The sequence below is a fragment of the Panthera uncia genome, chromosome F1 (assembly GCF_023721935.1).
Source record: "Panthera uncia isolate 11264 chromosome F1, Puncia_PCG_1.0, whole genome shotgun sequence".
In the NCBI taxonomy this organism is placed as follows: Eukaryota; Metazoa; Chordata; class Mammalia; order Carnivora; family Felidae; genus Panthera; species Panthera uncia.
The window spans coordinates 40,530,697-40,547,151 of record NC_064813.1 but is presented as its reverse complement, the minus strand read 5'-3'; the positions used below and the strand labels follow the sequence as shown (position 1 = coordinate 40,547,151).

Genomic DNA, 16,455 nt, shown 5'->3' with positions numbered 1-16,455 from the left:
GTGTTCTCTATCTAGATCATTCTCCCTGCTTCTGGACATGGCCAACTCCCCTCTCATCCCTCAGATTCCAGCTTAAGGCCACCTCCCCCGAGACGACTCTCCGACCATCCAAACTAAACCCCACTCCACACCCCACCCAGCTTAGCCCTGGACCTGGCACCTCATGGGGGCTCAGTAACTATTCCAGAAAGAAAAGGTAGGTACAGTCTCCATCCCAGGCCATCTCCTGCAAGCTCCTGTCTTCCTCCTTCTCGGCTACCCAGGATTCAGCGCCCGCTCCCTTTATTTTTACATTTCTCGAAACTACCCACACAAACACCATATTGTAGGGTTTCTTTCTCCTCCAAAATTAGCTGCATAACTGGACAAAGACTCCTTGGCTGCTAGCTTCCTGGCTGTCTCTTTCGGTTTCAGGGTTTAAAAGCTAGTCCTGCAGGGGAACAGTGGGAGAATGGAAAATCACCAACAGGGAGAAGTGACGGAGTCCGGAGACCAGCCGAGTTCTGACAGTCATGGCCATGCTCTATAGTTAGCTCCTGACTTCCTCTCTTGGCAAGATCTTACCGGTTATCTAGGGCAGTCCCCGTTTCAACTGTTCCGTTCCATTGTCTGACTATGTATCATGAGTTTTCTTACAATATGGTCCCTCTACCCCCTCTCCACCTGCTCTCCCCACAACCAGGGTGGCCTTTCTTAAACGACCCGCACACTCAAGAGGTGAAAGGCCATAGGTTCCAAGTTCAAGCCCTTGATCCACCACATTAAAGTCTGTGTGACTTTGGGGAAAGTATCCTCTCCGAGACTCAGTTTGCTCAGCTGTAAAGTAGGAATAGACTAGTACCTTCCTCCCAGGATTTGGCAGGGGATGACTGGCATACAATGTGTTGAGCATTTGGCACTCATAGAAAGCCCCCCTTCCCTCTCAGGATGGATAAATGGCATGAAATTTTCAACCAAAAGACTCTTGGGGCCCGGTGAGCAATTTAGTGCTTTAACCAAAAGTGTAGGTGGATAATTAACATGCTGTTGAGTGACGGGTGCTTTCTCTCAGTTCTCCTGCGGCCTGACTGGGGAGCCAGGTCATGTCCATAGGTGGGGAGCACAGGCTTCCTGATGAGGAAAAGTGATCAGTTGCAGCCACCAGGGAAAGGACAAGTATTTATTGGAAACCAGAGCTCAGAAGACTGGCCTTAGGCAGACCAGAAAGTGTTCGTCTCTCGGGCCTGGTTCTCCTGGGCCCCAGCTTGCGAGCCACGGTGCATCCCCAAACAGGGGATGAAAGGTGGCCTCTCCACGTGGAACAAGGAGAGAAGATGGCACCGGTCACTCAGTGTGCACGTCCCCTTGGTACCCTGGAGCCTCCCCTGAAGGCTGTCTGAACACCTGGTTCAGATTCAGTTCTGCATACGGACAGTGTGCCACCTCCTAGGCCAGAGTGTGAAGGGATGACCAGTGTCTCCAAGGCCCCCTTGTGACAACCTTTCAAGGGGAAGGTGCATGCAGGTGATTCCTGGGGACAGAGGAGGGATCATGCAGCCCAGTTGCCCCTGCCCACGTGGCAATTCTATTCCCGGGGCTAACCCACGTGGTCCTGCCTGGAGTTTGTTCTTATTAAGGAAGCTGGCACTTCCTTTCAACGTGTCAGGGGCACCAGGTGCACACCATGTTCACATCACCTCCCGGAGGGGCCCCCTTAGCAGGAAAAAGGGCACTTTGTGCTTCGGGCCACGTCTGTTGAAACAAAACCGCAGGCCGGGCCCTGGGGCGGGCAGCTGGGAGACCTGGAAACAAAGTCACCTACTCTTGGCTTTCTTGTTCGACAGAGAAAACCACCTCTGTACTCTTTTCCTGGGGCTGCTGAAACAAATCCCACAAACCTTCGTGGCCGAACACAACACGTATCTGTTATCTGACAGTCAGAAATCCAAAATAAGCTTACGAGGCTAAAGTCAAGGAGTCAGCCCGGCTCGTTCCTTCTGGCCCCAGGGCAGAATCCATTTTCTTTCCTTTTTTTCACCTTCTAGAAGCTTCCTGCATTCCTTGCCTTCCATCACCACATCCCTCTTCTGTGTCTGAAAGACTCTTGTGATTACCTTGGGCCCCGTGGGTAATCCAAAATAATCTCCCCTCTCTCAGCTCTCCTTAACTTAGACACATCCTCCAAGCCCCCTTTGCCATGTAAGGTGATACGTTCCCAGGTGCTGGGGGAGTGGGACAGGGGTGTCTTTGGGGAGCCATTATTCTGTTGACCACAATCTTCTTACCATGTAAAGCTGTTCTCTTCCAAACCTCATGCATGCATTTCCCAGGCTCCAGAAGGGACCTTATGTCATCTCAAGCCAAAGGGCCCGGGCTTAAAATTCCTAAGACAGAGGGTCTGCAGAAACCTCCAGCTGCTTCTTTTAGTGTTGAAGGCCCTTAAAGGAAGTTCTCACTGTTCTCTGAATCATCTCCTGGCTATGGTGAAAGAGATCCATGTAGCTCTGCCCAAGTGTTCCTCAAGTTCAGTGCATAATGGAGGGGCCACGGGAGCGTCTCAAGTGCAGAAGATGGAAAGCCCACGGAAGAGCCAGAAGTTGAGGTTGGGGGTGGAGGAGGAAGGGAACTAACACTTGCTGTACCTCTGCTTAGTGTGCCAAAGCCTTACATACGACGTCTCCTTTAACACTTACGACAATCCTGGGGAGATACTGAGGCTCGCAGGGTTGGAATAATGTTCCCAAGGTCAGCAAGTGGCAGAGCTGAATGGGAATGAGAGGTTTCTTTCTGCACCCGCCACAGTGTGGTGCAGGGTTCAGCTCACTGGGGCCCTGGCTTGGTACATTACCAGCGTTGCTTTTCTCCTGGCATTAGAAACAACCCCAGAGAGGGGACCATCGCTTATGGTGACAAGGGCTGTTTAGACAGGTCAGAGCCACACACTAGTAGCTGAGGTTTAGAGCTTCTGGAAGTGAGAGGGTGTGTGTGTGTGTGTGTGTGCGTGTGCATTCCGTTAACTTGTACTTTTTTTTTTAATTTTTTTTTTTTTATTTTTGAGAGAGAGAGAGTACAAGCGGGGCAGGGGCAGAGAGAGAGGGAGACACAGCATTCAAAGCAGGCTCCACGATGTCAGCGCAAAGTCTGATGTGGGGTCCGAACTCATGAACCGTGAGCTCATGACCTGAGCCAAAGTCGGTTGCTCAGCCGACTGAGCCACCCAAGCGCCCCACATTAACTCGTACTTTGAATGGAGAGGAGAAGGGGAAGACTGTCCTAGTGGATGGGAGTGTATGATTGTTAGCCGGACAGGAAGGGAGGCCCAGTAAAGGTCACTAAAAACACTGTCTGTATTCAAAACATTCCTCGACACGGTGGCTTGAAATCACCATCATCATCATCCAAAGACATTTACCAGAGACCTTTGTCCTTGGGCTGACGAGATCTGTGGAGAGGCGGACCCCTGCACAAATATGGCGGTGGAGAAGTTCAGTGGAAAGAGACACAGACTCTGCTCCCAGGAGGCACCAGATCCGAAGAGGAAAGGAGGAAAGAGATCCTATCCTCGGGGAGATCCATGTGCGGCAGATGGAAAAGAGAGTGCTCAGTTTAGAAGGAAAGCTGGAACACACAGGAACCAAGCACATCTCCACACAGGCAGGTGTTCCCAAATCCCCACAATGCAATGGTTGTAAAGCCAGAGCCAGAGGAAAGAACCCTTAGAAGTGAGCTTGGCGAAAGAGGAAGGTTCCAGGAGGAGGTGAGTCTGGAAGCAGGAGGGAAAAGTGAAGTGGAGAGTTGAGAGCAGAGCGCTGGGGAGGGAGAGGAAGTCACTCATCTGAGGGGTCCGTGGAGGTAAGAGAGGTGGGCGTGAGTAAGCCTGACCACCGGCAGGGAGCTGCCCGGATGAGCCAGAGTGGTCATCCCTTCTTTAACAAGACGGGCAAGGGCAGGGGTTTTATAAAAAAAAATAAACACACATGTCTCTGATCTAGGGGCTCCGGGATGGGCGAGGAATCCAGGCCCCGAGTTCTTGAGTGGTGCCTCACCCAGCTTTCTCCTCCTAGTCCGCTGCCCAGAGGACGCAGACCCGCAGGGGTCCCTGGCTCCCTTACAGAGAAGGCCCCCCACATGGCTGTCCCACCCATCCAGGCAGAAATGGTGTCCGGATCATTCCCCACCCTGTCTACTTACCAAGAAACTGATGACAGGTCAGCTGAAGGGACCGGTAAGATCACGTGTCCATTATCTTCATGTGGCTTCTCTAGAGAGACCAGTTTTCATGATCCTCTGACTTTAGTTAATGTACCAAACGTATGTGAACACTGCAGGAACAAAAGGTGAAGCTGTGCCTTGTTTGTTTGTTTATTTATTTTTAAGATCTTATTTTTTTAAGTAATGTCTACTCCCAACACGGGGCTCGAACCCACTACCTCAAGAGTGGCACCACCGACTGAGCCAGCCAAGTCCCACCCCCCCTCCTTCCCTGTTTCCAGTGACTAAGCACTTCATATGCCACAGTCAAGGGAAGAAAAAAAAAAAAGGAAAAAAACCGACAGGGCTGTCGTAACTGGCTCTGTTTCCCCAAACAATAAGCCTTGAATACCTCCCAGAAATGTGGACTCTCTAACAAAAACAACACTTGATCCCTGAGTTTTGCTGTGCCGAAATCTGAGGGCATGTTCTGAATATGACAGCCATGTGAGAAAGCTGCTATTTTCCACCACGAATAGACCGCTGTAAACACGGTCATCTTGGTCATTTTTGATTTTTCCCTTTAAATACTCGTGTTTTGTATTTGACCTGCTGGCTGTCAGAAAAGCAGCCCCCTCACACTTTTCACAAGTGATTGTTTTCTTCCCTTTCCTAAAAGCACTGGTCTCTGGTTCTCCCCTGACAGCTTACTCCTAGGATTCCCACCGATGGCGTCAAGGTCACGCACACCTCGTCCAGACCCAGGGCCGTGGAGCCCTCACCCTCCCCTGGCTCTTCCGGGGACTCTCCTGTGAGCTGACGGAGCTGCATCGGGTTCTCGGCCAAGTTCGTTTCTGGTTCTGAGGGAGCTACAGCCGGCTGTGCCCACACTGGTGGCAGGAACAGTGCCGACCACCGTGCAATCAGCCTGGCCACGGAGCGGTTTCTGTCCCGGGGCAACCCACGGGCGTTCTGGAATCGGATTCCCCTGGTATGCTTTTGCTTTGGTGAGGGGAATGTGTTTGAGGATTCTGGGAGGAATGTGGTTGAGGATTCTGATGGTTTCCGGCATTTGAGAATACAGAGGTTGAAAAAGGGTTGTGTGTGCGTTTCTGTAACTCTTGATCGGGTTCTGTGTTCGCATGTTTCGTGTTGGTACCGGTAGAAGTTCTGTTCTAATTTCAGAAGCTCTTCTTTATCCCGGAGTTCTGGCTTTTTTTTTTTTTTTTTTTTTTTTATGTTTTTTTTTGAGAGCGAGAACGTGAGGAGGGGAGAGTCAGAGAGAGAGAGGGGGACAGCGGATCCGAAGCAGGCTCTGCACTACAGCAGAGAGCCTGATGCAGGGCCCGATCGAGCTCACGAACCATGAGATCACGATCTGAGCTGAAGTCAGATGCTTAACCAACGGAGCCACCCAGATGCCTCCCAAAGTTCTGGTTTGTATCGTGTACTCATTATGGTCCCAATAGCTGTTGATAGTGACAAAGGTGAACACCCTATACCAAAGATGAAAGGAAACAAAAAGCTCTCTTGAATGTCCCTAAGTAATGAATGATTCAAAATTAACCTCTCTTCGGAAACTTATATATGAGGTTAAAAGGAGGTTATTATTGTGAGGGATATGGGCATTATAAGAGAGAGAACGTGTGCTGCTAAATTCAAAAGGAAATCCCCAAATTACTCGGACTTTCAAGAACACGTCCTCCGAATGACCTGATGGTTGCTTGATTATAGGACTTAATTGATCAAGTTTCTTAAAAGACACTGGTAGTGCCTGTTTCTATCTTAGATTCTCTTAGCTCCTCCAACCTGTACAGGAGTTGGTAAAATGATCTATTTTACATAAAGGAAAACATTTTGAGCAAGCGAACTGATACAGTTTATTCACTCCTGGAGGAAGTTAATAGGTCAGATTATGGTTAAGATCTTTTCAAATCTAATGGACTAAGCACCTATTGCAAACTTCTTTTTCCTAAAAGAAATATTACCCTATCAAGCACTCACATAAATGTGAAGAATCCAAAGATTTCTAATTTCTTGCAAAATTTATAATTTGTTGCTAAACTATGTAATTATAAAAAGGGGGGGGCGCCTGGGTGGCGCAGTCGGTTAAGCGTCCGACTTCAGCCAGGTCACGATCTCGCGGTCCGTGAGTTGGAGCCCCGCGTCAGGCTCTGGGCTGATGGCTCGGAGCCTGGAGCCTGTTTCCGGTTCTGTGTCTCCCTCTCTCTCTGCCCCTCCCCCGTTCATGCTCTGTCTCTCTCTGTCCCAAAAATAAATAAAAAACGTTGAAAAAAAAAAAATTAAAAAAAAAAAAAAAGGGGGGGGAAAACATGGCTTAATTAGTGATCTTGGTTACTAGGGTATAAAATAAGCAAAAGCATGACTGTTAAAACATCTTAAAAGTTTTAATATCTCATCTATAATTGTGTAAGCAGAATAATTTGTATAATATTATAATCAAGACGATTCTTTGGAAAAATTAAACTGGTTTAATAATTTGGGTTTAGTACTGATGCATAGGGGCACTTGTACCCCAATGTTTATAGCAGCACTCTCAACAATAGCCAAATTATGGAAAGAGCCTAAATGTCCATCAACTGATGAATGGATAAAGAAATTGTGGTTTATATACACAATGGAGTACTACGTGGCCATGAGAAAGAATGAAATATGGCCTTTTGTAGCAACGTGGATGGAACTGGAGAGTGTGATGCTAAGTGAAATAAGCCATACAGAGAAAGACAGATACCATATGGTTTCACTCTTATGTGGATCCTGAGAAACTTAACAGGAACCCATGGGGGAGGGGAAGGAAAAAAAAAAAAAAAAGAGGTTAGAGTGGGAGAGAGCCAAAGCATAAGAGACTGTTAAAAACTGAGAACAAACTGAGGGTTGATGGGGGTGGGAGGGAGGGGAGGGTGGGGGATGGGTATTGAGGAGGGCACCTTTTGGGATGAGCACTGGGTGTTGTATGGAAACCAATTTGACAATAAATTTCATATATTGGAAATAAATAAATAAATAAACAAACAAATAAATAAATAAAAAATAATTTGGGTTTATAAGCAGCTCTATGCCTTCTCCCTGATTCTACCACCATCATAAAATCAATGTGAATGCAATATTCTAGTCTGTACAATGTGGGTTTATTTGCCTGTAGAAAGTGCAATTATTTTGAATTGCCTAACTTTTCTCTACCATTTTTCCTGGTCATAAACTAACATCAATTTATCTAAGATTACAAAATTGCAAAATACAGAGTTCAGGTAAGTTAATAATAAAGGGTAGTATCTTTATAGAAAAAGATTATTCTGTAGAATGCTAAAAGGACACACGTGTGAATGTGTCAGATTATAACTTCCAGAGCCTTAGTTAACCATAAGACCTTAAACTAATATTAATTTGAGTTAATAATAAGCAATTTTTGGATACTCGAACAGCATCATTTTAAAATACCCCTGCTGTTATTTAATACAGCATAGCATAGCCAGCAGTAACAGGTTGAAAGCCTTTGGGTTATGTTAATGTACATACAGAGTTTTAAAAGAAAGATTAAAAAAAAGATCAGTTATAATAATATGTACATGCAAGATAACAGATATATTTTTTAATCAGGAGAAAAAAAAGAAAACTTTTATCATAAACTAAAAATGTCTGTGTGCAAAACATAAAAGAAAATAGTAAGAGACAAATTTGAGGTTATGCAACAAGCTTGGATGGTCCAAGGGGAAAGTAAAATCCATTTTCTTATGTATAAAGTAGCTATAAATAATGAGTTTGAAAGGAGAAATGACGTGTTAATTGTTTAAATGGGTTGGCTTGATGTTAATTAAATTATTCATGAGTATTGTATTCTTTACTATAAATTGTTACATTAATGATCTATGCAAAGAACACACCCAGCATTGAGATCTGCTGCCCGTTTTTCTAACATAACCTACTCCCAAAAAAATGCAAGTCCCTTTTTATAAACAGATTCTGTTAATTCTTTGTTGTTTTGGCATATTTTTTTTACATTTTAACATAAAGTCCTTCTTTTGGAAAACATTAATTTTCCTAAATAATTACTACCTATTTCTGTGTGTTTTTTTTAAAAAATATTGCTGGGGCACCTGGGTGGCTCATTCGGTTAAGCCTCTGACTCTTGGTTTGGGCTCAGGTCATGATCTCACAGTTCGTGAGTTTGAGCCCCACGTCATGCTCTGTGCTGAGAGCACAGAGCCTGCCTGGGGTTCTCTCTCTCTTTCTCTCTCTGCCCCTCCCCCCACTCACTCTCTCTGTCTCTCTGTCGGAATAAAGCAACTTAAAAAAAATTAAAAATATATTGTCAAAGCATTGTTTATAACTAGTTTCTGCCGTCCAATAATTAAGTTCATATCTCGTACTTAAATTCATAACTCTTTCAAATTTGACCTTGCCCAAATTCGGGCCCCTCATGCAGAAGAGTAAAACTGTGAAGACATCTTTCACACCAAACCATTGATAGGTTTTCGAGACGGCCATCGTTAACGCATGGACTTATTTTTTCACTTTATGAAATGGGATATATGAAAAGTAATGAGTTCTGTTTGCCATTCTCCACATGGTTGATTAGCCCGACACAATTGTCAGAGTCGTCCTATTTATTCCTGCTCGTCAAAAAGAAACATTCAGTTTTACTAAGTATTTATAAGTAAAATGCATTGGTTTAAACATTTCCATGATTCTAGTGAAAACGATCAGGTTCACATTTCACTTTGAAAAGGAACATTCTGATACTCGTGTACAGAGACTGACACGATAATTGTCAACACATTCATTGACTTTAAATTTTGTCCCTAGGTTTAATTATCCTCGTCAATTGGTAACATTCTTACTTTATGGCATAAAATAAAGGCGCTAGGGATTTGCTAATGCCCTCGGTCTCACAAACTGATTGCATATTATACCTTAATAAAAGACTCCCAAGTTCCTCCATTCTTGTTGATTAACTAGAACCATTTAATCTCATTTGTACAGATGATAATTAATCTTATAATTACAGATGATATTTCCTTTTTCCCTGCATCTAATAAAGGCCGCTGCTACAAGCTCAAGATTGGGAACGAGTCTTCTGGAAGAAATAATAGAAAAATGTCAACAAAGAACTGCTCATTGGGTTATCACTACAACAGCAGAGCTGAGTGGTCGCATATGCAAACAATTTAAAAGCATAAAACTTTGCAGATGTAGTCTACCTAACCCAAGAGCAGCAAAAACAAATATTAGTTACCTAGGACTAAATGAATTGGCTTCATTATGGTTAATACTTACATTAACCGACATCAGGGAATTCTAGAGGGAATTGATACTTACGACCATGTAGGTTATTTACATAGGTTCAATAAGAATCTGTCCTTTTTCTTGGATATTGACCATGCCAAAAATCCCACTTAATTAGGTGTGACAAACCCATAAGGAACAAAGACTACGATTTACATGGGGGAATGACACCTATAAAGTCCTCCCAGGAAAACTTCTCTGGGACAGCCCTTATGACTCAAGAAATTCCAGCCTTACAGGTAGTAAAAATATTCACTTCCTGGCAGTCCAGAAATATTAACACATACGGGAATTTTAGAGAAAATCATGCTAATAAAGATAGTAAAGATCCTTCTGACACATAAGAGTCACTTATAACCGAGGAGCTTTACAAAGCCTCCAAACAGAAGTTCACCATAAAGCATCAGTATCACACAGCTCAAGTTTTGTTAGCCATTCAAAAAGAAAGCGTTTATGCATTAATCAATGCTGCTTGGTATACCTATGGAAGTAAATTTTCATCAAGTAAAATAAAACATTAATTTGAAGGGGCGCCTGGGTGGCTCAGTCGGCTAAGCCTCCGACTTCAGCTCGGGTCACGATCTCACGGTCCGTGAGTTCGAGCCCCGCGTCAGGCTCTGGGCTGATGGCTCAGAGCCTGGAGCCTGCTTCCGATTCTGTGTCTCCCTCTCTCTCTGCCCCTCCCCCGTTCATGCTCTGTCTCTCTCTGTCCCAAAAATAAATTTAAAAAATGTTGAAAAAAAAAAAAATTTAAATTTTCTCAACAGCAAGAACTTGCCCACGAGGAAAGAAAAACTGTAGAAGCAAAGACCGACCCTGCTCCATTCATGACTGAGTACCTACCACTGGGGGTGCAGTTGGTGGGGTGTGGACATTGTTCATGGGAAGGTAAACCAAAAACAACTTATCCTGACTGGTTCAGGCCTCCAAAATAATTAGCTTTGACTCGTTCTCAAAAGTATGGATGCTCTGACCAAAACAATTTTATCCCTGATTTTGATGAGGCTAAGTGAAGAAAGGTTGTAAACATGATGAACGTGTAAGAAGCAGCTGATTTCCACCATGAATATGGTAGCCTTGGTCATCTGTTTTTCCCTTTAAATACTTGCGCTTTGTATTTGACAGGCCAGTCTCTCTTTCTGAAGTCTGACTCCTTTTCCATTTCCCCAAGTAATTGTTTTCTTGTCTAAATGTTTCTGAGTCTCTGGTGGCGTGTGCTATGTGCCAACAGCAACACAGAGCTGGAGCTGAGGTTTTGGAAACGAATTTGAACTCCCACCTGGCCGAAGTTCCTATCTGGAGGAAAAATTCATCCGCCAAAAAAAACACCCTTCCCTTCAAATGTTTGGTGGGAAGTTCACACCGCATCTGTTTGCTCTGACACCCTACGCAAAAGGAAAGGATCCTCAAAACGGCTACACACAAGAGGCCACCCTAGGGGTCCAGGAACTTGTCCTCAGAGAGGTAGTTCTGTCCACATTCAGGATCCTGACCCAGCCTCGCCTGTGCCTCCCTCACTCCCTTCCCTGCCTCAAACGCTCTTGAGTTCTTCTTTTAGTTCCTGGAACATGGCGGCCTCTTCCTACACCGGCTCTTTCTGCTTCTTCTGCCTCACATGCTCTTTAGGCAGGCCGGCACCTAGCCTTCCCTCCTACCTCAGTTTACACATCACTTCCTACGGAAGCTTTCCCTGACACCCAGACTGCCACCGCCGCCCCAGTATAAAGTCTCCCGACCTTCAGAACTGTTTTGGTAAACTTCTCCCAATTGTAATAAATTACTTCTTTATGTGACTCTCTGTTTCATGTCTGTCTTCTTGGCCAGACTGTATACTTCAAGAGGATGGGGACTGACTTTGTTTTTACTCATCTTTCTGTCTCTGACACCTCCTATGGTGCAACGAAAGTGCTCAATAAGCCTTGGTTGAATGAGTAAATGGATAACCAGTGTAGCATAGAGTCTTATTCAGAGTGACAAGAATGATTGCGTGAGATGAAATTTCACAAACAGCAGGTTCCAAACTCAAAATAGAAGAGTTTGGAGTTATGTACCATCTTGAGATCACTCATTCATTCATTTATCCAGTCATTCGGTGAGTTCTTTACTAAGCATCTACTGGGGCGCCTGGGTGGCTCAGTTGGTTAAGCGTCCGACTTCAGCTCAGGTCACGATCTCACAGTCCTTGAGTTCGAGCCCCGCGTCGGGCTCTGGGCTGATGGCTCAGAGCCTGGAGCCTGCTTCCGATTCTGTGTCTCCCTCTCTCTCTGCCCCTCCCCCGTTCATGCTCTGTCTCTCTCTGTCTCAAAAATAAATAAACGTTTAAAAAAAAAAATTTACTAAGCATCTACTATGTGTCCCCAAGCACTGGGGACAGATACAACGGTGAATAAAATGGACCCAATCTTGGCTAGTACTCAAATATATAGAGAACTTCTACAATTCAACACCAAAAAAAAAAAAAAAAAAAACAAAAAACACCCAAGTAACCCAATTAATAGTGGGCAGAAGACATAAACAGACATTTCTCCAAAGAAGACAGCCGCCAAAAGGCGAACACAGACATGAAAAGATGTTCAACATCACTCATCATCACGGAAACGCAAATCAGAACCACAGTGAGATGTCACCTCACCCCTCTCAGAATGGGTTAAAGTCAAAAACACAAGAAACAGCAAGCGTTGGCGAGGATGTAGAGAAAAAGGACCGCACCGTTGGCAGGAATGCAAACCGGTACAGCCACGGTGGAGAACAGTATGGAGGTTCCTCAAAAAATTCAAAACAGAATTGCCATATGACCTAATAATTCCTAGGAATGTGTATTTACTGAAAGAAAACAAAATCACTCATTTGAAAAGATACAATGTACCCCTATGTTTACTGCGGCACTGTTTACAATAGTCAAGATATGGAAGCAACCCAAGTGTCCATTCAAAGATGAATGGATAAAGTTTATACTTACATATACAATGGAATATTACTCAGCCATAAAGAAGAAAGAAATCTTGCCATTTGCAACAACATGGATCTATCTAGAAGGTATAATGCTAAATGAAATAAGTCAGAGAAAGACAAACACCATACGACTTCGCTCATAGGTGGAATTTACAAAACAAACAAACAAACAAAGAAAAAAAGAGAGAAACAAAGAACAGACTCTTAAATATAGAGAACAAACTGATGGTTACCGGAGAGAAGTGGGCCAGGGGGATGAGCGAAACAGGTAAGGAGGATGAAGAATACATTTACTGTGATGAGCACTAAGTAATGTATAGGGTTGTCAACATAACACTGTATGTTCATTGAACTTGAACTTGAAAAAAATAAAATTTAAAAATAACTGGCCCAGTCCTTGCCTCTACTGTACCTGTTGCCTAGTAAGGGAGGCAGACCTTAATAAGGCATCCACATCCACACGCAAGATGTAAACTTGCAACCGAGTCAGGTACTAGGAAAAGGGATACAAAGTACTCTGACAGCTCCATTCGGGCGGTATCCCTCCCCGGGGCATCTGCCTTTTCTGAAGGTGCTTGCTGAGCCTCAGTGTGAAGGACGAGTAGGAGTAAACTGGCCACAGAAGGGCAGTGTGGGGAGACAAGTCCCCACGGCACCTTTGCACAGCCTCTGAACAGAGGAACAGGCCGTCTTTGTTCCAGGCTACCTTTTTGATTATGTTTGTATAGCAAACAGCCTTGGAAGACAGAAACAGTGTTTTCCCCTGGAGCAAAAGGCAGCTTTGTGTACTGTCCAGTATAATAAAGATACTGTCTCCCCCAAGGTCCAAGGAGAGTCAGGCTTACCGCTCACTGTAAAATATTTGGGTCCCTCAAGCTCGGTTCCTCCGCCGTGACACAAGATATTGCACACACAGGATCCACCTGGGCTGTTCCAACATCACCCCTGGAACCTGGGGCCAAGGGAAGTGTGTTGGGGGCCCCACAGCTGGTGTGTTATATTAAGAGTATGCAGATTGGGGCACCTGGGTGTCTCAATCAGTTAAGCGTCCGACTCTTGATGTCCTCTCAGGTCATGATCTCATGGCTCCAGATCAGCCCCGCATCGGGCTCTGCACTGGGTGTAGAGCCTGCTTGGGGTTCTCTCCCTCTGTCTCTGCCCCTCCCCAGCTCACACGTGTGCGTGCGCAGGCACTCTCTCTCTCTCTCTCTCTCACAAAAAAATAAATTAATTTTAAAAAATAAAATAAAAAATGAAAAGGATATGCAGATTATGACATGCTGGATGGAGAGGCACAAGCCATCCACACGCGGTCATTAGGTACCTCTCTCAGCATCAAAGCTCCCACTTTGGGGAAGTAAATGCCCTGGGGCCCCCCCTTTTTTTTTAACTCAGTAAATATTTATTTTTTATTTTTTTTAAATAGAACTTATTGTCAAAATGGCTAACATACAGCGTGTAAAGTGCACTCTTGGTTTTTAGGGCAGATTCCTGTGGTTCCATACAACACCCCAGTGCCCATCCCAGCAGGTGCCCTCCTCCGTGCCCATCACCCACTTTGTCCTCCCCCCCCCCCCCAAGCCCCTATCAACCCTCAGTTTGTTCTCTGTATTTAAGAGTCTCTTATGGTTCGCCTCCCTCATTCTCTGTTTGTAACTATTTTTTCCCTTCCCTTCCCCCATGGGTCTTCTGTTAAGTTTCTCAAGGTCCACATATGAGTGAAAACATAGGGTATCTGTCCTTCTCTGACTGACTTATTTCACTTAGCGTAATACCTTCCAGTTCCATCCATGTTGCGTCAAATGGCCAGATTTCATTCTTTCTCATCGCCAAGGAGTATTCCACTGTGTCTATAAACCACATCTTCTTTATCCATTCGTCAGTTGATGGACATTTGGGCTCTTTCCATAATTTGGCTATTGTTGAAAGCGCCACTATAAACATTGGGGCTATGCATCAGCACCCCTGTATCCCTTGGGTAAATTCCTGGCAGTGCTATATTGCTGGTAGGGTCGTTCTGTTTTTGTTTTTTTGGGAAACTCCACACAGTTTCAGTGCAGTCACACAAGAGTAGTAAAGCCACAAGATTTCTCACTTACAAATCTCAGAAATGAGGATAAATGGTAATTAGAGAGAAGGACGGTCCTCTGTCCCAGGTCACCAGCGGGCAAGAGACAAAGAAAAAGCACCAATTACTTATAAGCTGCTTGGGGCAGAGGTCAGTAACTTTTCACCAGCTCAGCTCTAAGTGATTATTTTAAAAGGTGTATCAAGAAAAGCAAAGGGGCACCTGGGTGGCTCAGTCGGTTGAGCGACCGACTTCAGCTCAGGTCATGATCTCACGGTCTGTGAGTTCGAGCCTCGTGTCAGGCTCTGGGCTGACAGCTCAGAGCCTGGAGCCTGCTTCCGATTCTGTGTCTCCCTCTCTCTCTGCCCCTCCCCCACTCATGCTCTGTCTCTCTCTCTCTCTCTCTCTCTCTGTGAAAAATAAATAAACATTAAAATTTTTTTTTTTAAGGAAAAGAAAAGAAAAGCAGGAACTTGTAGCAGGAATCCCAAGTTCGGGTCCTTATCTAAATGTTCAGATTCTGAGGGTGAGCAGAGTTGTCATACTATAAAATGCTGAGGCTGCAATTCAAAATAGCTGTTTTCTCATCACAGGAAAGGACACAAATATGAAATCCATGCTTCTTGCCCCGCAATGAATAATAAGTCCTTTGCTTCTGACCTAGGATTCTCATGTCTTCTGCCAGAATCCATGAAACTGTGGCTGTCTATCTCATTAGCTGGCAAGCAGCATAAAACCTCAGGTCCTTCAGTTATTGATAGGCTAGTGGATGGCATGTGCAAAAGCCCTGTGGTGGGAGACAGTAGAGCAAATATAAGGATATGAAAGACGGGTGGAGGTGGGGATGCAGGGGGCAGGAGGTGAGAGGAGGCTGGGAGGCGCTGAGCTAGGGAACACTTAGCCACACTGATGAGGCAGGCCCAGGAGTATCTTTGCCATTTGTTGTGACACTGCCACTTTCATGCAGAACGTGTAGAATTAATAAACTGGTCTGGAGAGGGACAGAGGACAACAAGGCTTAGGCAAATCTGAGCCTATGAGATAACTTTTAACAAAGGAAGAGTGAAAATGGGAAGGGTCTTCTTAACCTCCTGCCCGCTGTAATGAAACTTTTTCTTGCATGCTACTTTGTAACAGTTCTGCTAAAGTTTAGAAGAAGTTCGCTTCTCAGTGCCCGAATGAAGGAGGAAAAGCTATCACTGACTGGCGTTACCACTGTCTGCCATCCAGGGTCCAAAAGGAGGCAGTCGCCTTAAAAGGAAAAGCAGTGACCCTTTTAGTATGCACAGAGTGACCCTGGACAAACTCCTTTCTGTCCACTCCTCATACAATAAAGGGGACTTGTCCCAGTTTTACAGAGGAGAAGAAGGGAGGAAAGAAGGAGAGACCTCACTCACCAAGAGAAGGCTGTGAAACCAGGGTGGCTAACGTCAGATTATTACCTAATTTTGTGGTAAAAATAATAGGGCTTTGTTAAGAAACCCTCTGAGCTGCTCTGGCTCTTGGAATTTGGGACATTTCACTCACTGCCTATTAATTAAGTTACAGCCTGCAAAGAATGGGCTTGCCCTGGATCTTTGGCCAAAAAAAGTATCCCCACAAAGGGGGCAAACCATGCAGAGCCTCCTTAGGAAGTTTTGTTCCGGGGGCACCTGGGTGATTCAGTCAGTTAAGCATCGGACTTCGGCTCAGGTCATGATCTCACGGTTCGTGAGTTCAAGCCCCGTGTCAGGCTCTGTGCTGACAGCTCAGAGTCTGGAGTCTGCTTTGGATTCTGTGTCTTTGTCTCTCTGCCCCTGCTTGTGCTCTTTCTGAAAATAAATAAACATTAAAAAACATTTTTAAAGGAAGTTTTTTGTTCTTACCCTGAGAGTAATAAGGAGTCACAGGAGGACTTGGGGGGGGGGGGCGTGACATCATTAGGTGTGGGTTTCAGGAGCATCACTGAGAGAGATCATGGA

General features: G+C 44.9%; 1 long non-coding RNA gene across 1 annotated transcript in view; it reads right to left on the bottom strand.

Annotated features, from left to right (window-relative positions):
* Positions 1 to 16,455, bottom strand: part of LOC125925428 (uncharacterized) — a 37,610-nt gene that overhangs the window by 12,563 nt on the left and 8,592 nt on the right. Inside the window, exon 2 of the long non-coding RNA XR_007458825.1 lies at positions 4,171 to 4,301. This is a non-coding gene — a long non-coding RNA (uncharacterized LOC125925428). The remainder of the gene's footprint in view (positions 1 to 4,170; positions 4,302 to 16,455) is intronic.